The sequence below is a fragment of the Macrobrachium nipponense genome, chromosome 42 (assembly GCF_015104395.2).
Source record: "Macrobrachium nipponense isolate FS-2020 chromosome 42, ASM1510439v2, whole genome shotgun sequence".
Classification (NCBI taxonomy): domain Eukaryota; kingdom Metazoa; phylum Arthropoda; class Malacostraca; order Decapoda; family Palaemonidae; genus Macrobrachium; species Macrobrachium nipponense.
In genome coordinates, this window is record NC_061103.1 from 8063569 (window position 1) to 8085721 (window position 22153).

Sequence of the window (22153 nt, forward strand, 5' to 3'; positions counted from 1 at the left end):
CGGGAGAGAGAGAGAGAGAGAGAGAGAGAGAGATAAACAAGACTTCTAATGATGCTTTATCGTTCCCCCCCTCCCTCCCCCCAAAGGAGAATAATGTCTTCAGCCACGATAAGGCGAGTTAAGGGACATGCGATAATTGATGGGGAGGGGGTGTTGGGGGTGGGGGGAGGGATGGGGGTGGGGGAGCTAAGTAGTCCTCAAAAAAGACCTCCGACTGAAATGATGCGTTTAGCATTGTTTTGAATGGACAATGCACGCAGTCATTTCGCCATTATTAAATTACTCGACGCATGACATTGTTGTAATTGGGCGTCTTTCGCCAGGGTTCGTTATTTGAGGGGAGATAGAACAACGCACTTACACACACGCACGCAAATATATGTAAGTGTTCCGTAAAACGCTTTGTACGTCCTCATAATTTTTGTTTTTTTTATTTCAACAATATTTCTAATTATGCCAACTTCAGAAAATTTTCGTTTTGTTATTATTATTATTATTATTATTATTATTATTATTATTATTATTATTATTATTATTATTCTTTACTGATAAAACATTACACATGTTGTAATACCATATTTACACTTAGTTTGCACAAAACAATGGTTCTTAATCTATAACAATAACTCATTTCACCAATGCATTATAAAATGTTTTGTCCATAAAAAGGAAATCATTCTCAATCATAATATTTTATTTATCTATTTTTTTTATTAGGATCACAGTCATTTATTTAGCATAAATCTTTAACACTTCAAATATCTACTGAAACAGGTCAGTTAAGTTATTTTCCTCTCCAAACAGTGCGTCAATGTTCGTATAATTTCTATTTCTTAATTTCTGCCTCTTTCATCTTGACCTTAGACATTCAACATATCAGGTTTCTGGGTATAATTGTGGTTGATTATCAAAGAGAAGCAGAGGGAAGGGCTATATGGCAGATACCCCGTAGCTGCAACACCTTTCATTCCTTTAACTGTATCTCCGTTCTTATTAGCTTTTCTTCTATCTTACTTTCCACCCTCTCGTAACAATCGTTTCGTAGTGCAGCTGTTTTGAGGTTTTCCTACTGTTACAACTTTCAAACCTTACCGCTATCAATTTTCCATTTCAGCGCTGATTGACCTCATAGGGTGCCAGCACTTGCCCTTGGAGCAAACCCCCTATATTCCTTCCTATCCCTATATATATATATATATATATATATATATATATATATATATATATATATATATATATATATATATATATATATATATGTGTGTGTGTGTGTGTGTGTGTGTGTGTGTGTGTCTGTGTGTATGTGCGTGTGTGTGTAACCTACTCATTTCGAGTGCCTACAAGATGAAAATATACGATTATGGAAATATATGGTTATCAGCGATACCGGGCACATGGAGTAAATGCTATATCATATGTAGGAGTACTGGGAAAATGAAGGGTAGATATCAAAGTTATAGATGGAACTCCATCACCAAGGAATCGAACAAAATTCATGAGAGAGGAGGAAGTCGTGCACGAAAGGTACTACACAGCTAAAAACAGCTAAAAAAAAAATGCCCCACCAATCTTTAGTTTAGTTGAGAAGAGAAACCATTTCTGATTTTACAACTGTGTGATTGCTGACACGAAAAAAAAGGTAATAAAAAGTAAGTGACTATAAAGATCTTCGTTCGAGAGTCTTCGAGGGAATTATATAGCGTTTACTTCAAGTAACGGGAAAGTACAAATACATAAATATCGAGCCCTTTCCACCTCGTCAAAGAATGCCAGCGACGATCTTCTGACGATTGGAGTTTCCTTTTATAACTTCTCTCGTACTCTTCATTTTCTATTGCTCGGGGAGTAAGCCTAGAAACTACTTTGTTTGTCCGCTTGTTGGTTCGTGTATTGTGTTGGCGGCGGTGGGAGGGGGGCGGGGGGGGGGGGGGGGGGGGTAGGAAAGGCCCCCCGTCGAAAAAAAGCCCTAAAAATGTTCTGAAAAAGGTATTTTCGATTTTGAGTTAAAGATGCAGGAATTTTATATATAGGATATTTATGATTCATTTATTTACAGATGAAAGTGTAAAAAAATAAATAATGTGCATGTTAAACACTGCAGAACAATCATTTCTAATAAAATATAGTGTATTTATTTTAATTTTCGTTGGTCCAACAGCGCTCCATTTGACTGTAGATGTTAGCACCGCGCCCCGAGTAAGTTGGAGGTCGGATCACGCCTTGCTAAAGATGATAATGCATATCTTTGACAGACATCTGTTATTCTTGATGTCACTGATAATCATATGATTTAATCCTTCAGGCACTAAAAATGAGACGAGTTAAGCAAGGGGATTTATATAAGTCTCCCAAATGCTATTCCACATCTTCCCTCTCATAATCAGTATCATATATAGCGTAATGAACCTTTTTTACATTTAGTCAATAGTTACTGCTTCGTTACCTTAGTACGTCAATCTTTTGAAGGGTGTATTACAAAAAAATAATATTTCTTCTTCAGGGAAACTGGTGTGTCGACAATATTTCTGGTTTCGACGCAGTTAGAAATAATGTTGAATTAACAAAAGTATTACTACGAAGTACAAAAGGTATTACACCAATAGTATATTAGAGTTGGCAGTGTATACAAAAATAAAGACAACCACTAAATTGAGAGTGCTTGTTAAAAAAATAAGGTAGAATAACAGTCTGCAAAGCTACATAAAAAAATTCCACTAGTTCTCGCTAAAAGACACAGAATGAGATCCAGTTTAAAACTCAAGGGGAGCAGAGAAATAAATATCATAAAACCTTAGAATAAATAAAGCAGGCGACACGTGAATATAAATCGCCAGGGGAGGGAAAAAAAATAAAATCTGAATAAATGCTACACGCAAAACTTAACCCGCCCCCCCCGCCTCTGGAACTCCGAAGTGAATGATGCCATGCAAATATGAAATTCGGAGCCAGGTGATTTCTGTCAGGGAGAATTCAGATAAGAACAGGGCACGAGGATAGAAACCGACATTTAAAAAGAGGAAATTGCGAGTGTTTTGATAAAAGAGATAGACTGGCAACAGAGAGAGAGAGAGAAGAGAGAAGAGAGAGAGAGAGAGAGAGAGAGGTCTGTATACACACACACATATATATATATATATATATATATATATATACTATATATATACATACATACATACATACACCTTACAATAATAATCGACACTGTAAACATATACACGTCACAAACGTGCATGCATCTGGTTGTGACACGTATTGGAAGCAAACGCATCACGTTACACTAACACATGTCACAAACATCAGCTCACGCCGGAAATGCACTAGTTAAACTTAAGTATCCATCATGATAACAGTTTTCCTACGCATGATTAGAAACATGTTAAAGAAAATATCATTCAAATAATAGTAACAATGATATGATCGTAGTTTCACTACTTCAAATAAACATATTGGAATACACTTCCTTCAACCATCAATAAAAATGACATGCCATTTCCAAGCAGAAGCATTGACGCATCTTACAGGCATTGCTAAGGATCATTCCTGTAACATCTTACAGGCATTGCGAAGGATGATTCCTGTAACATCTTACAGGCATTGTTAAGGATGATTCCTGTAACATCTTACAGGCTTTGTTAAGGATGATTTCTGTAAGATCTTACAGGCTTTGCTAAGAATAATTCCTGTAACATCTTACATGCAATGATAAGCATCATTCCTGTAACATCTTACAGGCATTGCTAAGGATCGTTCCTGTAACATAAACACGCACGCCTCAACGATAGCAAAACACATTGCAGACATTTTTATTCACGTCTTCTGGTTTCAAATTTCCTCACATCGCAATGTCACACTTTCTGGTGAAGAGGAAAGACAGACACGGTCTTCGGGAGCTCTCGGTTGCCCAATGCAACAAGAAGAGGCTTGGGTGGTACGTTTCTCTCTCTCTCTCTCTCTCTCTCTCTCGGGTTCTTTTACTACACGGATCAGGATTGGAAAAGATCTGAAGACTGAGTATAAGTATTGACTTCTTAATTAATCTTATGTGTACATGTAGTACTCATGCACCTCTCTCTCTCTCTCTCTCTCTCTCTCTCTCTCTCTCTCTCTCTCTCTCTATATATATATATATATATATATATATATATATATATATATATATATATATATATATATATACGTGTGTGTGTGTGTGCGTTCGTGTAGTTATGGATGAAATTCATGCAGAAATCCTAAGGACACTGAAAACTTTCCAAAGAACCCGTCAAATCTATCAGAAGATTCCCTGTCGCTGTAATCCCATCAGACTGGAAATTTCCAGGGAGTGAGGTAAATCTATCTGCTATTATAACGTCGGTTCGCAAACCGGATCAGTCACTCAGTATGAGACAAAATCTCCGAATCTCTTGACGTAAATTTGCGAACCTGATTGAGTTTCCGTGTTCCCCTACTCTTAAAGATAACGGTGTAACTTGCATTTATACCGTCAGAGATCTGGCAGATTTTAATAGGAAAAGTATAAGATTTATTAACCGTTTTCTGACCTTATACTGTAATTATGTTCAAAATTAATAATTGCGTTATTGGAAAGTAGAGTTTTGTTTCCATCTTTCCCTACTCTTACAATAGCGGTGTAACTTGCATTTATACCGTCAGATTTCAATCAGATTTTAATAAGAAAAGTATAAGATTTATTAACCGTTTTCTCGCCTCACGCTGTAATTATTTTCAGAGTAAATAATTGTGTTATTGCAAAGTAGGGTTTTATTCGCTTTCAGCCGTTTTCAAAAAGCGATACAATTAATAACAACAACAAAAACGTATCGTTTTCGTTATTGTCATCAAATTTCGTGTGGGACGGGATTCAATAAGTCAAGTTCTAAACTTCGAATAAAGTTTCCTTAACTGTAATGTAATTATTTTCCAGACGTGACCTCCCTTTCAATTCTTTTCAAAATCTCTTTGTTCCTGATCACATCAACCCCCTTCCAAGGTCCCCCACCTTATAACTTTTTCCGTCCCATTTTTGTCGAACTGTATTAACTGAATTCTTCCAAAACATCTGGAAAGTTATCAGCACTTCAGGAAGTCGCCACGAAATGAAATTTGAGTTTCTCGTTTTGTGCTTGAGGACGTTTTGCAAGTCTGTTTTCCTGTTTTTCGTCTCAACTTCCTCGAGAGGAATCGCCTCAAGTGACAAAGTTAACCAAGGCTTGGAAAGTGTGATTCAGAGGTTACGGGAATGTAAAATTCTCTTTTTTTTCTTTCCTCTCCGTCACTGGTTCGTCCAGGGTTGACATAATTGATTCAGAGTTTATGGGAATTTCAAATTCTCTTTTTTTTTTTCCTCTCCGTCTCTGGTTCGTCCAGGGTTGACAGAATTGACTCAGAGTTTATGGGAATTTCAAATTCTCTTTTCTCTTTCCTCTTCGTCACTGGTTCGTCCAGGGGTGGCAGAATTGATTCAGAGGTTACGGGAATTTAAAATTCTCTTTTCTCTCCGTCACTGGGTCGTCCAGGGTTGGCAGAATTGATTCAGAGTTTATGGGAATTTTAAATTCTCTTTTCTCTTTCCTCTCCGTCACTGGTTCGTCCAGGGTTGGCAGAATTGATTCAGTTTATGGGAATTTCAAATTCTCTTTTTTTTTCTTTCCTCTCCGTCACTGGTTTGTCCAGGGTTGACAGGATTGATTCAGAGTTTATGGGAATTTAAAATTCTCTTCTCTTTCCTCTCCGTCATTGGTTCGTCCAGAGTTGGCAGAATTGATTTTATGGTGGTTTAACAGACTTCATTCTTCATTATCCCTATGCAAATGTTGATCATTATTATTGGTAAGAGAATAGTAACGAAATAGGCAATTGCTAAATAAACTCACATTTCAATTTTCCTCAACGATGCATCGTTACGAAACAATTGTATATTAGCTTGCCTCAATATTAATTAAAACTGGCTCATCCAAAGTTGGCAGAATTGGTATTGTGGCGTTTAACTAACTTTAATCTTAATTATATTATAAATATATAAGTGCGCGAATCTAATCTATATAATTATATATATATATATATATATATATATATATATATATATATATGTATATATATATTATACATACATAATATATATATATACATATATACATATATATATACATATATATATATATATATGTATATATATATATATATATATATATATATATATATATATTCATTATAGAATATTCATCACTAGTGGTAAAAGAATAGTAATGAAATAGGCAATTGCTAAATACTTTCAAAAATGCATTTTTCCACTTCGATATGTCGCTAAGACACATTTGTATACATAGCTTACCTCGATATTCGTAAAAGATGAAGTCACTGTCGGGCCGGTTTAAAAAGGCGTTAGATTTTGTTTGTTTTGTATGGTAATTTTACGTTGCATGAAACCAGTGGTTATTCAGCAACGGGACCAACGGCTTGACGTGACTTCCGAGTCGAGAGTGAACTTCTATAAAAAAAAGGCGTTGGAATAAGGGCAAGACAATTATATCTAGCTTACTTTGTCGGGCCGTTTAATTAAAAAGGCGTTGGAATAAGTGCAAGCCAATCCGCTTATTATTCGTTACATCAATCAGAGCCGATTCCCATGTTGCGTAACTCCAACTTCCTCTGTCATTTTCCATCCTACATAAACCTCGCGGATTCAGCGCGATTGCAAAACGGTCGTGAGGTCAAGGACTTTAATGGGATGTTATCTGTTTCCTGTCCTTTCGAGTTACGTAACTTTTATTAGATGAAGAGTGACCTATGAAACCTTTATTAAATAAAAAAAAAAAGTTACTTCTTTGTGGGACGTCGTCGGTTGACCACCAGTGGCCGCTTTATTCACAAAACATTCCTGCGACACAAAAGGGTATTGTGTCTGTGCAGTAGATTGCGTCATGGCTATAATACTTCGCTCGTGGGGGTCATAAAAGCGAAAAAAAATGTGTTCGTTGCGAAATTAATTATTCGTCTCTGTTATTTAAGGGGGCATTGCTCCCTGTTCGCGAGTGGTTGCGATTGACGCAAGTTTGGTAATTAGACAGGATTGTAAGTCCATAACTCTTAGATGAATTTTGTCATCTCTCTCTCTCTCTCTCTCTCTCTCTCTCTCTCTCTCTCTCTCTCTCTCTCTCTCTCTCTCTATATATATATATATATATATGATATAATATATATATACATATATATACTATATGTGTGTGTATACATTATATATATTTATTTGTATATGTACGTATGTACTTATGTTGCGTGATGAGAAATGGGAAGATTAAATACATTAGACATGACAAGCGTACGGTAAATATAAGGAAGACTGATAACAGAGAGAGAGGAGAGAGAGAGAGAGAGAGAGAGAGAGAGAGAAATGATAAATCGAAAATATTGGAAACCTATGATTTTGGTACGCCTAGTAATATATAGAAGTATCTCTCTCTCTCTCTCTCTCTCTCTCTCTCTCTCTCTCTCTCTCTCTCTCGTGTGAGGTAAGCCATTCGAGAAATGGCAGTCTGCACCAAGTGAATCCTGAGGCTTAGTATGTACATCTATTCTGGAGGTCATTTGAAATGCAAATTACTGCTATCGGTTCGATCATTAAGTATTTTTGCGAGACGACGAGACCGGCGCGATGTATCTTTAATTTGTGTGACAGAGATTAAAGGATAACTAATGACAGATTAGGTTGCTTTAATGGTACACTGTCACTGGTACAGTTTGTAAGTCATTTTCAGTGGAATTTTAATACAAAGGCCAAAAGAGTTTCTTTGTGGTTTAAGTTTAATGCCTCTGGAATCCTTTCTCCTCTTTGGAATTTTATTCTGAAGTATACAGTCTCTGGAATCATTCCTCCTTTCTGGAATTGTATACTGAAGTATTCGGTATATGAAATACTTTCTCCTCTTTGGAATTGTGTACTGGAGTACTATATTGTCTCTGGAATCCTTTCTCCTCTTTGGAATTGTATTCTGAAGTATACGGTCCCTGGAATACTTTCTCCTTTTTTTTGGAATTGTATACGGTCTCTGGAATACTTTCTCCTTATTGGAACTGTATACTGAAATATACGGTCTATGGAATCCTTTCTCCTCTTTGGAATTGTATTCTGAAGTATACGGTCATTGCAATACTTTCTCATTTTTTGGATTTGTATACGGTTTCTAGAATACTTTCTCCTTCTTGGAACTGTATAATGAAGTATACAGCCTCTGGAATACTCCTTTTTGGAACTGTATACTGAAGTATACAATCTCTGTATTCGTCATTTCCACGTGACAAACTGTTATGTGGTAAACACGAACAGAGGGAGTTCCTGAATAATAACCATAAGGAATTTTATGACGATAACATGAAAAAAAAGAAAAAAAAACATATATATCATGGAGCAGTATCCAAGACTTTTGATTCGGTATCAGTGTACAAGAACATTTTTCTGTGACAACATCAAAGGCTTATGTATTAATATATCCAACGGGAATATCTAAGGCAATTCGTTCCAGGGGACCATAAGGAAAAATGACTCTTCTGTGGCTAGATCAAAATTAAAAACATGAGATGGACTCACTAAAGACAATACGTTTCAAGACTATTCAACAGCAAAAGAATCCCACGAATATGTAAAAGACATACTGACCCAAAACAGAGAAAACATTATCCTTTTGACAGAACAAGAGACATACTATTTTGACCAGACCCTAAGACGTTTGGTGGAACGCCAATCTTACACGGCGAATATTTCCGGGAATACCTAGGGACATTTTCCTTCAATGTCTGACATTCGGTTTCTTAATACTCGTTTGATGGACCGCCATCCCACCACCGACGTCATTTTCAGAAGTGATTTCCCTCCGTGATGAAAAAATAAATTGATTTTCTGCACTTTTCAACCCGATCTCTTTTACTCTCGCACTTTTTTTTTCTTCTTTTTTTTTATTTCCCCAGCGTCCATCTTCCTGTTACGAAGAGAGGAACAACATCATGTTGGAAGACATACGATGGAAATGGAAGTGCAGGGTAGAAGGAAGAAGGTGGTAAGACCGAGAAAGAGATGGAATGATTGTGTAGGGAAGATATGGTATTAAAAGGTATTAATGAAAACGATGCACGGGACGGAAACCGATGGAGACGACTCATTCACAACGGCGACCCCATATAAAATTGGGCTAAAGCTGGGAAGAAGAAGTCCGTCTTCCTAAGGAGTATCATTCGTTATATCTAAAGCGCATTATTAAATATTTTCTGAGGGCATCAATGACAGTCATCATCGGACAGGCGTCCCAGTTGTTAAGCAAAATGACAAATCTCTTATGAAATTGTTTTACGCGATTGGTTCACGCTAATATAATGCTCAGTCACTCATTTATATATATATATATATATATATATATATATATATATATATATATATATATATATATATATATATATATATATATTTATTAATTTTGCTTATGAAAATCGTAACATTATGTTTTTTTCTGTTTCATTGATATCACTTGCCAATTTTTAACGTACTGCCAAAGGTAACCCCACTGTGAGATTCTAGGAAGTGATGTGTTTTTCCTCTGTTGATACGATGGAATAAGATAATAATCTGAATCCATTTATTGATTTGGATTCGTACCGAAATTTAAGCAAACCATCCGAGGAAAATCTCTCTCTCTCTCTCTCTCTCTCTCTTCTCTCTCTATATATATATATATATAATATATATATATATATATATATATATATGTATATATATATATATATATATATATATATAGGGTATATATATAGAGAGAGAGAGAGAGAGGAGAGAGAGAGAGAGAGAGAGAGAGAGAGAGAGAGAGAAGAGCGCATTTTGATTAGTGCAGTGTGCTTGTATATTTTTAGAATGTAACTGGATTGTGTGTGTGTGTACACACACACACACACACACACACACACACATATATATATCTATATTATATATATATGCATACATACATACATATACATATATACATACATGCAATCCAGTTACATTCTAAGATATACAAGCATACTGCACGCTGCGCCAATCAAAATGCTCTCCTCTTACGGTACCAAACAGCACTAACTGCTTTTCGACCCAAAGCAAACTCACAACGTCACCCAACGAGAACTGATGAACAAATTCCTTCTTTTTCCATTCCCTGCAAGTTGAAGAATTTTCAATTCAACGAAAGAAAGGAGGAAAAAAGAGTTCTATTTTTCCTCTCTCCGCGTAAAAGACTTACTTCCACTTCCTCGGTGCAAATAAAAGGCTGCGGTGGGATGCTAAGTTTGGGGTCTTTTAACGTCCGCCTACTTTCGTTTCAATGTTTCGGCTAATTCTTTGTTTATTATTATTATTATTATTATTATTATTATTATTATTATTATTATTATTATTATGGGAGAAACAAATCCACAGTTATGTAAATGTACATATATCGAATTTAGGAAATACAGGACAGCTTTCAGGAATCTGTTCGGCTCCCCTTTTCAGTCTATTATTATTATTATTATTATTATTATTATTATTATTATTAGCTTAGGTTCGTTATACTTACCTGAGTATATTTATACACACACAGACCTATATATATATATATATATATATAATATATAATTAATATATATATATATATATATAATTGTATATATATATATATGTATATAATATATATATATATATATATATATATATATATATATATATATATATATATATATATATATATAAAGGTTTTTTGCCACGAAGGAAAAAATGAAAAAGCGAGATAGCCAAGTACTTTCGGTCCTGTTCGGACCCTTTACTGAGTAAAGTAAAGGGTCCGAACAGGACCGAAAGTACTTGGCTATCTCGCTTTTTTCATTTTTTCCTTCGTGGCAAAAAAACCTTTATTTATACATAGCATCACGTTTTTATATACTTCGTGATCAAGTTATTCACATATATATATATATATATATATATATATATATATATATACATATATAATATATAATATATATATATATATATATATATATATATATATATAATATATATATATATATATATACATACACATACATACATACATCACATACATAATTATTCTTCACTTCCCAAATTTCAGAGGCTCGTGTGCCTCTACAGCTTCAAGGAACCAAATAATTTTTTGGTCTGTTCATCAGGCAGATGGGCGTCTAGAATTCCCCCCGCCTTTAACATCAATTACAAAAATCACTGAAAACCATTCGGAATGCCAAACGTAGGTATGTCTGCTGTACAAGATTAAGAATATATTCGTAAGTCCGTCTCAGTCTACTCGTAGTATTAACTAAGCTCCAGTTTAGACAGACATCCACTTCTCACTCTTCTTAAAACGAGTCCTCGGAATGTATACCTGTCTCGTCTTCATGACGAGTCTCGATGCACTCCAGGATTTTTCATTTCGCGAAAAGAGTCTCTCTCTTTCTTTCTTTCTTTCTGTCTTTCCCCGAGGCTTCCGGATTCCTCGCGAGGTCTTCTTCATACACTCGCCGGCTCCCCGGAAGGGAGGCAGAGAGACACGCGAACGTCCTCTGGATCATCATTTTAGTGTCAGTGGATGATGAAGAAAGGGCCGACAGCAATTCCAGAATGACCTGGATAAAGGGCAGTTCAGGAATCATCGGGATAAAGGTCTGAGTTCAGGAATGACCTTGGTAAAGGTCTCAGTTCTTGAATCACCTGGATAAAGGTCAGTTCAGGAATGATCTGGGTAAAGGTAAATTCCAGAATCACCTGGATGAAGGTCTCAGTTCAGGAATGACCTGGGAAAGGTCTCAGTTCTGGAATCACCTGGATAAAGGTCAGTGTCGGAATGACCTGGGTAAAGGTCAATTCCAGAATGATCAGGATAAAGGTCTCAGTTTTGGAATGACCTTGGTAAAAGTCTCAGTTCCAGAATCAACCTGATAAAGGTTCATTCCGGAATGACCTGGGTAAAGATCAGTTCCGGAATGACGTGGATAAAGGTCATTTCCGGAATGCCCTAGATAAAGGTCATTTCTGGAATGCCCTGGATAAAGGCCATTTCTGGAATGCCCTGGATAAAGGTCATTTCTGGAATGACGAGGGTAAAGGTTATTTCCGGAATGCCCTGGATAAAGGGCCAGTCATCCTTCAGGTCGAGACGATCTATCCAATTGCGATGGATGTACAGAGCAACCCTTGTCTCTCTACCACTCCAGACCCTTTAACCAACCCAGGGGTCCCCAGCTCCCCGCCCCGCCCCTTAATCCTCCCTGAGGACGGGAATGGGAATCTCAGAGTATTGCAAGTGGAGCCTTGGAATGTCGACGATGCAGTCAATTAGACCTTCCGGATCACCTTTTGTGCCAATGAACGAGGACGTCCTGCTGGGGCTCTTAAAAGGGATTTTTAACTCTCTCTCTCTCTCTCTCTCTCTCTCTCTCTCTCTCTCTCTCTCTCTCTCTCTCAAGGACGATATTGCCAGATTCCCGGAACTTGTTTCTTGGGGAAAAAGAATAACGGACATTTTAGTCTTTTTTTTTAAAGAAAACATAACTCTCTCTCTCTCTCTCTCTCTCTCTCTCTCTCTCTCTCTCTCTCTCTCTCTCTCTCTCTCTCTCTCTCTCTGCGAGCCAGTATTGGAAAATGGCTAATACTGCTTCGTTCAGTCAGAGAGTATTTAAACACACACACACACACACACATATATATTAGTTGTGAATATTTTACATTCCAGACTGTTGAGAAAAGTAAAGTTTCGTGTGGAGGTGATGGTCAAGCTCATTAAATTATAGATAAGCAAATTTGAAAAAATCATTAACAATGAGATATTACTCTAATTTTAGCATAAACATTGAAACCAATAGCAACTCTCCTTTCAAAAGGTACCGCAGGTACCATAGGCGCAGAAAGCAGAGAGGAATCTCAAAGTCATGGTAAGAAGAAATAAAACTTCCAACCACGGCCCGGTGTTGGCCTGTGTTGTTGACGCTATAGCTGTGCCAGACGCACGATCAAGGCTAACTTTTGCCCTCAAGTAAGATAAAAACTACCGTGGTTAGATGGCTGCAATTTGGTGTGTTTGTTGATTAGAAGGTGGATGATCAAGAGACCAATTTGCAGTCCTCTTGCATCAGCAATTTGTAAGACCTGAGAGTGGACAGAAAAATGAAAAACGGACCTGTCCATTCGTCAGTTCATATCACGGCTTCTAATATCGAGCCAGATCACGTAAGAAAAATAGTTAACCAGGTTTCCCGGCGCGATCTCTTACGTGATAGGCAATTTGCCTCCTAAAACGAGGAAAACTGATCTGCCGAGATTGCAAAAGGACGGATGTTGGGTGGATGACGTGGGACAAATTACGTCTAAAACGATTAGTCGTGGATTCAGATGCCCCTCAATAAAATGAGGATTGAATGGTGAATATTCCCTGTTTAATGAGGCCGGTCATTGGCATATTAAGATGTTAAGCGATCAGTGCGTTACGGATGGAACTTTTAGCGCTTTATAATGGACAAACCGAATTGGAACTTTTTTTTTTTTCCACGAATTTAAGGGAAGCATTATTCAATTTTCTAAGACGCCTTAGGTAAAATAAGCTTTTTTTTTTTACGTAATATGCATTTGCTAAATGGTTATTTTCCGTTAGTTTGTGGGTATGTATTTGACTAGTGGCATAATTCTGCTCAAAATCATTGAAGACTTCCCGTGGAGTTACAATAGAGTAGAAGGATTATGGTTGAATTATTATTCATTATTCTCGGAAATAAATGACAGTAATTTAAACAGAAAGCCAGCATTTAAAAAGAAAAAGGCCACCTTTCCCAAGGTGAACCTTTTAAAAATATAAAAACAAAAGGGTGACATAACGCTTTACCTTGAAATAAATGACTTCGATTCAAAGTGTACTAATGCAGCATAAAAAAGGGGCTACCTTTTTCAAGGTGAACCTTTTAAGAATAATAAAAAGAATTGTAACACAATCAGATATTCTTTAAGCATCGGTTAATCATCCCTAATCAAAAATGATTTCGTTCAGGGCAAGCGATTAGCATAGATTACGATCCTCTTTTTATGAAGCTCCGTTCATATTCTGGCATCTGCATAATTACTGATAATACCCGAAAAATTTTGAGAAAATTAGTACCCTACGTGATCATATATGATCATAGCAACGTACTTTCGAGAATTGAATTGATATTGATGAAAGGGATGGCGATGGAAGACACACACACATACACACACAGACAAACACACGGTACTGCAATCACTCTGTCAGTGACAGACTGACGCTGATTTTAATACGGAATTGAAGTTATACTGTTTCACCTAATTGTCCATTATACGTATTCCTTCCATTCCACAGAGTTGATGGTAAAGTAATGATATAAAAAAGAAAACAAAATTTCCTCATGAAAATAATAAGTACTCACAATACATTTCCCAGAGTCAATAATAATAATAATAATAATAATAATAATAATAATAATAATAATAATAATAATAATAATAATAATAATAATAATAATCCGGTATCACACAACAAACATGCAACATGGCTCCAGGAAGTCAAGGCTGAAGAAACAGGGAGAATAAAACAAAGATTCACTGACATCACGACAGACACGGTCAGACACCAACTAAAGAAAATGCCCAACTGGAAAACCCCAGGTCCCGATGAAGTCCATCGATACTGGCTCAAAAACTTCAAGGCCCTACACCCAAGAATAGCAGAACAACTCCATTGTATCACAAATCACCATGCGCCCAAATGGATGACCACGGGAAGAACATCCTTAGTCCAGAAAGACAAGAGTAAGGGAAATATAGCAAGTAACTACAGGCCTATCACCTGCCTACCAATAACGTGGAAGTTACCTACAGGTATCATCAGCGAAAGGCTATACAACTACCTAGAGGATACAAACACCATCCCCCACCAACAGAAAGGCTGCAGAAGGAAGTGTAGGGGCACAAAAGACCAACCTAAGCATGGCATGGATAGACTATAAGAAAGCCTTCGACATGGTACCACACACATGGTTAATAGAATGCCTGAAAATATATGGGGCAGAGGAAAACACCATCAGCTTCCTCAAAAATACAATGTGCAACTGGAATACAATACTTACAAGCTCTGGAATAAGACTAGCAGAGGTTACTATCAGGAGAGGGATCTTCCAGGGCGACTCACTGTCCCCACGACTCTTCGTAGTAGCCATGATTCCCATGACAAAAGTACTGCAGAAGATGGATGCTGGGTACCAACTCAAGAAAAGAGGCAACAGAATTAACCATCTGATGTTCATGGACGACATCAAGCTGTATGGTAAGAGCATCAAGGAAATAGATACCCTAATCCAGACTGTAAGGATTGTATCTGGGGACATCAGGATGGAGTTTGGAATAGAAAAATGTGCCTTAGTCAACATACAAAAGGGCAAAGTAACAAGGACTGAAGGGATAAAGCTACCAGATGGGAACAACATCAAACACATAGATGAGACGGGATACAAATACCTGGGAATAATGGAAGGAGGGGATATAAAACATCAAGAGATGAAGGACACGATCAGGAAAGAATATATGCAGAGACTCAAGGCAATACTCAAGTCAAAACTCAACGCCGGAAATATGATAAAAGCCATAAACACATGGACAGTGCCAGTAATCAGAAACAGGGCAGGTATAGTGGAATGGACGAAGGCAGAACTTCGCAGCATAGAGCAGAAAACGAGGAAACATATGACAATACACAATGCACTACACCCAAGAGCAAATACGGACAGACTATACATAACACGAAAGGAAGGAGGGAGGGGACTACTAAGCATAGAGGACTGCGTCAACATCGAGAATAGAGCACTGGGCAATATATGAAGACCAGTGAAGACGAGTGGCTCAAGAGTGTATGGAAGAAGGAACAAGACTGATAAAAGTAGACGAAGACCCAGAAAATATACAGAGACAGGAGAAAGACAACCAGAACAGAGGAATGGCATAACAAACCAATGCACGGACAATACATGAGACAGACTAAAGAACTAGCCAGCGATGCCACGTGGCAATGGCTACTGAGGGGAGAGCTCAAGAAGGAAACTGAAGGAATGATAAAAGCGGCACAAGATCAGGCCCTAAGAACCAGATATGTTCAAAGAACGATAGATGGAAATAACATCTCTCCCATATGTAGGAAGTGCAATACGAAAAATGAAACCTTAAACTACATAGCAAGCGAATGTCCGGCACTTGCACAGAACCAGTACAAAAAGTGGCATGATTCAGTAGCAAAAGCCCTCCACTGGAGCCTGTGCAAGAAACACCAGCTACCATGCAGTAATAAGTGGTACGAACACCAACCTGAAGGAGTGATAGAAAACGATCAGGTAAAGATCCTCTGGGACTATGATATCAGAAAAGATAGGGTGATACGTACAAAAAGACTAGACGTGGCGTTGATTGACAAAATCAAGAAGAAAGTATCACTCATTGATGTCGCAATACCATGTGACACCAGAGTTGAAAAGAAAGAAAGGGAAAAAATGGATAAGTATCAAGACCTGAAAATAGAAATAAGAAGGACATGGGATATGACAGTGGACATTGTACCCATAATCATAGGAACAGTAGGCACGATCCCAAGATCCCTGAAAAGGAACCTGGAGAAACTAGAGGCTGAAGTAGCTCCAGGACTCATGCAGAAGAGCGTGATCCTAGAAACGGCGCACATAGTAAGAAAAGTGATGGACTCCTAAGGAGGCAGGATGCAACCCGGAACCCCACACTATAAATACCACCCAGTTGAATTAGAGAACTTGGATAGAGCAAAAAAAAAAAAATTAAATAATAATAGTAAATGGAATTTTTTATGGGAAACATAAAAATAACCATTCAGAATTCCTGATATCAAAATATTTCTGAGAACACTGGGTGGTGAAAAACTTAGTAGTCAAAAGTTGTTGCAATAAGTTACATTCGAGGTAATGCAATATTCATTCATTCGCGGCAATAAGCATATCTGTAGAGACATGCGACCCTCTGTTGACATATATATATATAATTAGTAAAGTCGAAGATGATGATTCAACCAGACAATAAATTAAAATTATTCTTAAAGTTTCTGGTTGGATTTCAACAGTTCCAGGTGTTAACGATGCACTTGGCATCACTCCGTGTGACCGTGGGTCGTAAATCTTCTTTACGTTTTAGAATTGTATCAACTTCAAGGTTATACCGATCGCGAACGAGAGGGGGGCGAAAGAAGCAATGAATTCGTAACGCTTTACGACTGCATATAAATTGAGCAAGCATGCAAGAGAGAAGTTCACTGACAGGAAAGTCGATAGAAATAAGATTGTATCGGCAGAATGTTTAATAATAAGATATGCCTGATGCCAGTCTCGTCTGTAACTGTGACAATGTTTTCCTAATTACTTCATGTGGAATACCTCGTGCGACGAGGAATATGATCTGCACTTTTTTTGGATGTAATTCACAAATGAATATGATGCGTACTTTTTATGGATGTAATACACAAAATGAATATGATCTGTACTTTTTCTGATGTAATAGACCAAATGACTATGATCTGTACTTTTTATGCATGGAATACACCAAATGAATATGATCTGTATTGTTATGGATGTAATACACCAAATGAATATGATCTGTATTGTTTTGGATGTAATACACCAAATGAATATGATCTGTACTTTGTATGGATGTAATACACTAATGAATATGATCTGTACTTTTTTTGATGTATTACACCAAATGAACATGAGCTGTACTTTTTCTGATGTAATGCAACAATGAATATGATCTGTACTCTTTCGGATGTAATACACCAAATGAATATAATCTCTACTTTTTTGGATGTAATACACCAATGGATATGATCTGTATTTTTTGGGTGTACTACGCCAAATGAATATAATCTGTACTTTTTTGGATGTAATACACCAAATAATATGATCTGTATGCTTTCGGATGTAATACACCAATGGATATGATCTGTATTTTTTTTGGATGTAACAATGGCCTTGTTTTTATATCACATGCAAGGGAATATCATGAAATTGTTTACCAAATATCAATCAGAATTAAGTGAGATCTTAAACATGCACCAGACAATGGGTAATCATAATAAACTTCAGTTTCATTTATAATTTTCTTACGGTAATGAAAGTCTTTTGTTCACATACAGTCCTGAGAAAGATAATCACACTTAATTGACTCTTGTCAAGAAAAAAATAATCTTAAGATACTAATGACAGTTTAACCAAACGAATTTATCTTTATTTTTTTTTCTCTCCCTTTTTTATAAAACTATTTTTTTTACATTTCTGCCAAACTCTATAGCTCCTTCTACTATATCAAAACTTTTTTTTATGGACTCGCGCAAACGTTCAGTAAATCCCTGAAGTCTTAGAAATTGATCAGGAACTTTTGCAGGTCCTATTCAATAATACTTCAAGTAATAGTGACCAAAGTTTGTATTTAGTAACAGATGACCGGTCGCGAATTACTCTTACGAAGAATATTCAAGTAATTTTCGTCAGGTCGTTCACCTCCCACGGTGGTAAGTGTGTGTGTATGTGTGTGTGTGTTTGAATGTCTTAAGTAAATAATGGTAAGATGGTGTGGTTATAATATTTAGTCTCTATAAGTGTATATTATTAGAACAAACTCACAACAATGATAAGCAAATTAAGAAAAACGCATAAAAGACATAATATATATTATATATATATATATATATATATATATATATAATTATATATAATATATATATATACATATAATATATATATATATATATATTATAAATATATATATATATAATATAGATATATATATATCACCTTGCAATTCCCAACCCCTCACTACAGCTGACATAAAGTAACTCATAATATATTCCTCGTCATAAATGCGCAAAAGATGCATCTCGTTCGTGATATTCTCATATCTAAATAAATTAAAAAAAATTCAAACCTGAATAGACGGACGTTAAATAAAAAATATATTTTTTTAAGACTAATGACATTTCTCCTTTCATATTTAATATATGTAAATAAAAGAAAAAAATTTTAAACTTGAAAAGACGGACGTAAAATCAAAATACTATTTTTTTTAGAAGTTTTGAAAACTACTGACATTTCTCCTCTCATATTTAAGATTCCGGTTGATGCGACGCTCATGATTGACACATTCTCTCCAATTCCTGCCCCGGATGACTTATTTAAAAAGTTTTCGAAAGGAAAAAAAAAAAAGTATGATTTTGTTGACGGGCTCAGGGCGCAATCAATTCGCGAAACTTCGACAATCGAGTTTAAAACCTATTCAATATAGGAGAGACGATGGGGGGCGGGGGTGGGGTGGGTGTCTTGACATTCTCTTTCCTTCTGGTGCTCGGTTTAAATATCTTTTTTTTTTTTTATTGACAATCCTGTTTTCGTCTTCGTCTTGGTGTAAATATATGTAATATCTTCTCTTGACAATTATCTTTTGATAATTTTTTTCTTGTTATGTGTTTAAACATAACTCATTTTTTTCTTTTGACAATACTCTTTCTTTTTCGTGCTTTGTTTAAATAATATATCTAATTTTTTCTCTTAGCAGTTTTAAAATTTTTTTTTTAATTAAATTTTTTTTCTCTCTTGACCATTCTCTTTCCTTATTCCTTATGGTGCTTGATGTAAATATGTCTGTTTTAATTTTATAACTTGCTGTTTAAATTTATTTTATTTTTTCCTCTACATAATTCTCTCTTTTTTTTGTTGTTCCTGAAAATAAATGCCGTTTCTTTTCTTTCGCAAAAAAAAAAAAAAAAAAAAAAAAAAAAAAAAACGTTCATTAGTCTGCATAAGGTTATTTTTTTTTTGTAGATCATCGTAGTTTGTTCCTGGCAGTATAAGTACAAATCCCATTGATATAATATGAAAGGTTTATCTTTTCAATTGCTAAATTTATTGTGCTTCATTTCGATAAACTATGGTGATATCTTGTATTCGTTATTGTCAACATTTTCTTTCTCGAAATATATCGTACTCCTGAAATTATTCTCGAAATGGAAGCTGTTAAAATTTCTTTTGATTTTATTTTTTCGTTTCTTAGTCAATTCATAGTTGTGATAAGGACAACACAAATGCAGATAAAGATCGTATATTACGTTAAAGTCTGTCAAAAAGGAATCATTCGAAGATCCATTGAAACATCCAGTCAGTATTCTCTCCTCTCTCTCTCTCTCCTCTCCTCTTCTCTCTTCTCTCTTCACCCCCCCCCCCCCCCACACACACACACATATATATATAATTATATAATATATATATATATATATATATTATATATATTATTATAATTATATATATATATGTGTGTGTGTGGTGTGTGTGTGTGTGCGTGTGTGAGCGTACGTGTTTATGTATACAGAAACACACATGCATTATATATATATATATAATATATATATATATATATATATATATATATATATATATATATATATAACTAGTTGCTTTAGGCAGCCTACAATTATGACTTACTAGCGACCACTTGACTCACTTTGTAGTACATTCTATCTTCCGCTACGTAAATCAAAAAAACAGAAAAACAGAAAAAAGGAACCATACTATAATAGAAAGTAAGTAACCTTGAAATAATACCTCAGGTTCATAACACCGCTTGTGAATTACTCAGCTGCCTTGGCCCATGTCAGTCTTTCATCGATAATAATCATTACCTATGTATTTCACGCTAGCAATAGTAATGTTGAATGTATTTAAATTTTCCAATGCGCGGTGTTGTAACGAAGGTTTGGTAATTACACACCCCCAACTAAAATATATTCAAATATATTATTACCCTATCGTATGCCTATAAGGTTATTCATTGTTGCTATTTCATTGTTGCAGAATGGAATACAATTCATTATATTCTGAATAAGATCAAAATTTGATATTGGATACCTCTAAATTTAAGAACTAAAATCAAGGTGGTCCGAAATAATTTTAGAAACTAACAAATAATGTTGCACATATGAACTATGAAATAATTAGGAATACCGCGTATATATTAGATAAACTGAGAAATGTATACTAAATGTATACTACAATTATCCTCGATTAGGAACCTTCCTTGACCAGTTTCACAATTTTGGCAAAGTTACCCTTTGATTCTTACGGTTGGTTTCTATATAATGTTGAAAAATAATTCGTCTCATTCATTCTTAGATACGTCAAGTATAAAAGTCGTGTCGGACGCTTAATTATTACGAAAAACAACTCTCCCTCAGGTAAAACTCTTAATTGCAGGTGCCTTACCTGTCGTAAGGAATAGGATGGTTACTTAACGTTGAAAATAATTCGTTTCATTCATTCTTAAGTACGATAAGTATATACCAACCGTGTCGGGCACTTAATTACTACAAAAATACAACTCTCCCACTGGTAATGCTCTTAATTACAGGTGCGATACCGTTCCTAAGGAACGGGATGGTTACTTACGTTATTGCAGCGAGGTGAATTCACAGATGTCTTAGCAAATACGTTCTATGGCTCCTGGTCGGCTAATTAGATATCACACCACTTCCTAAACTCAAATCTATACTGCGAAGTCATAATCCTTTTTTTTATTATTTTTTTCGGATAAGTCGAAAATAAATGATTTCAGTCTTTAGCAGTTATTTCAAAGTATTTCTTTAGTTGCTTTTTTAAATGAATGAATGAAAGACAACCGTACGCCAGGCTTTTTAAAGCGACATTCCAAGGATGACCGCTTTTAATTGAAAGTTTTCCCACACGTCAAAATAAAAACAAGGTTTCACTCGGCCCGACTGTCGCGAGGCGAAACGACACACCACAGACGCGTTCAAACGTACCGCTCCGGACCAACACTGCCACCCGTCTTCGCGAGACCTGACGAGGTAACACGCGCTGCCGGGGACCCGCGGGAAAAATGTCGTGCCGCGAAATTTACTGCGCTACCAGAGCTCATTAGGAGAACTATTGATTTTATTTTTTTACCTCCTTTTATTTTTTATTTTTTCGTGGCCATGATAATTTTGCGTTTAGCGATGGCTAGCGAGTAAGTTTTATTCTTGTTCAGGTAAAGATAGATTTCAGTAATATATATATATATATATAT

General features: G+C 35.9%; 1 pseudogene; it reads right to left on the reverse strand.

Moving 5' to 3' along the window:
- LOC135212965 (lachesin-like) overlaps nucleotides 1–21919 on the reverse strand; it is a 101719-nt pseudogene extending 79800 nt beyond the window's left edge.
- Nucleotides 21920–22153: the final 234 nt, after the last annotated feature.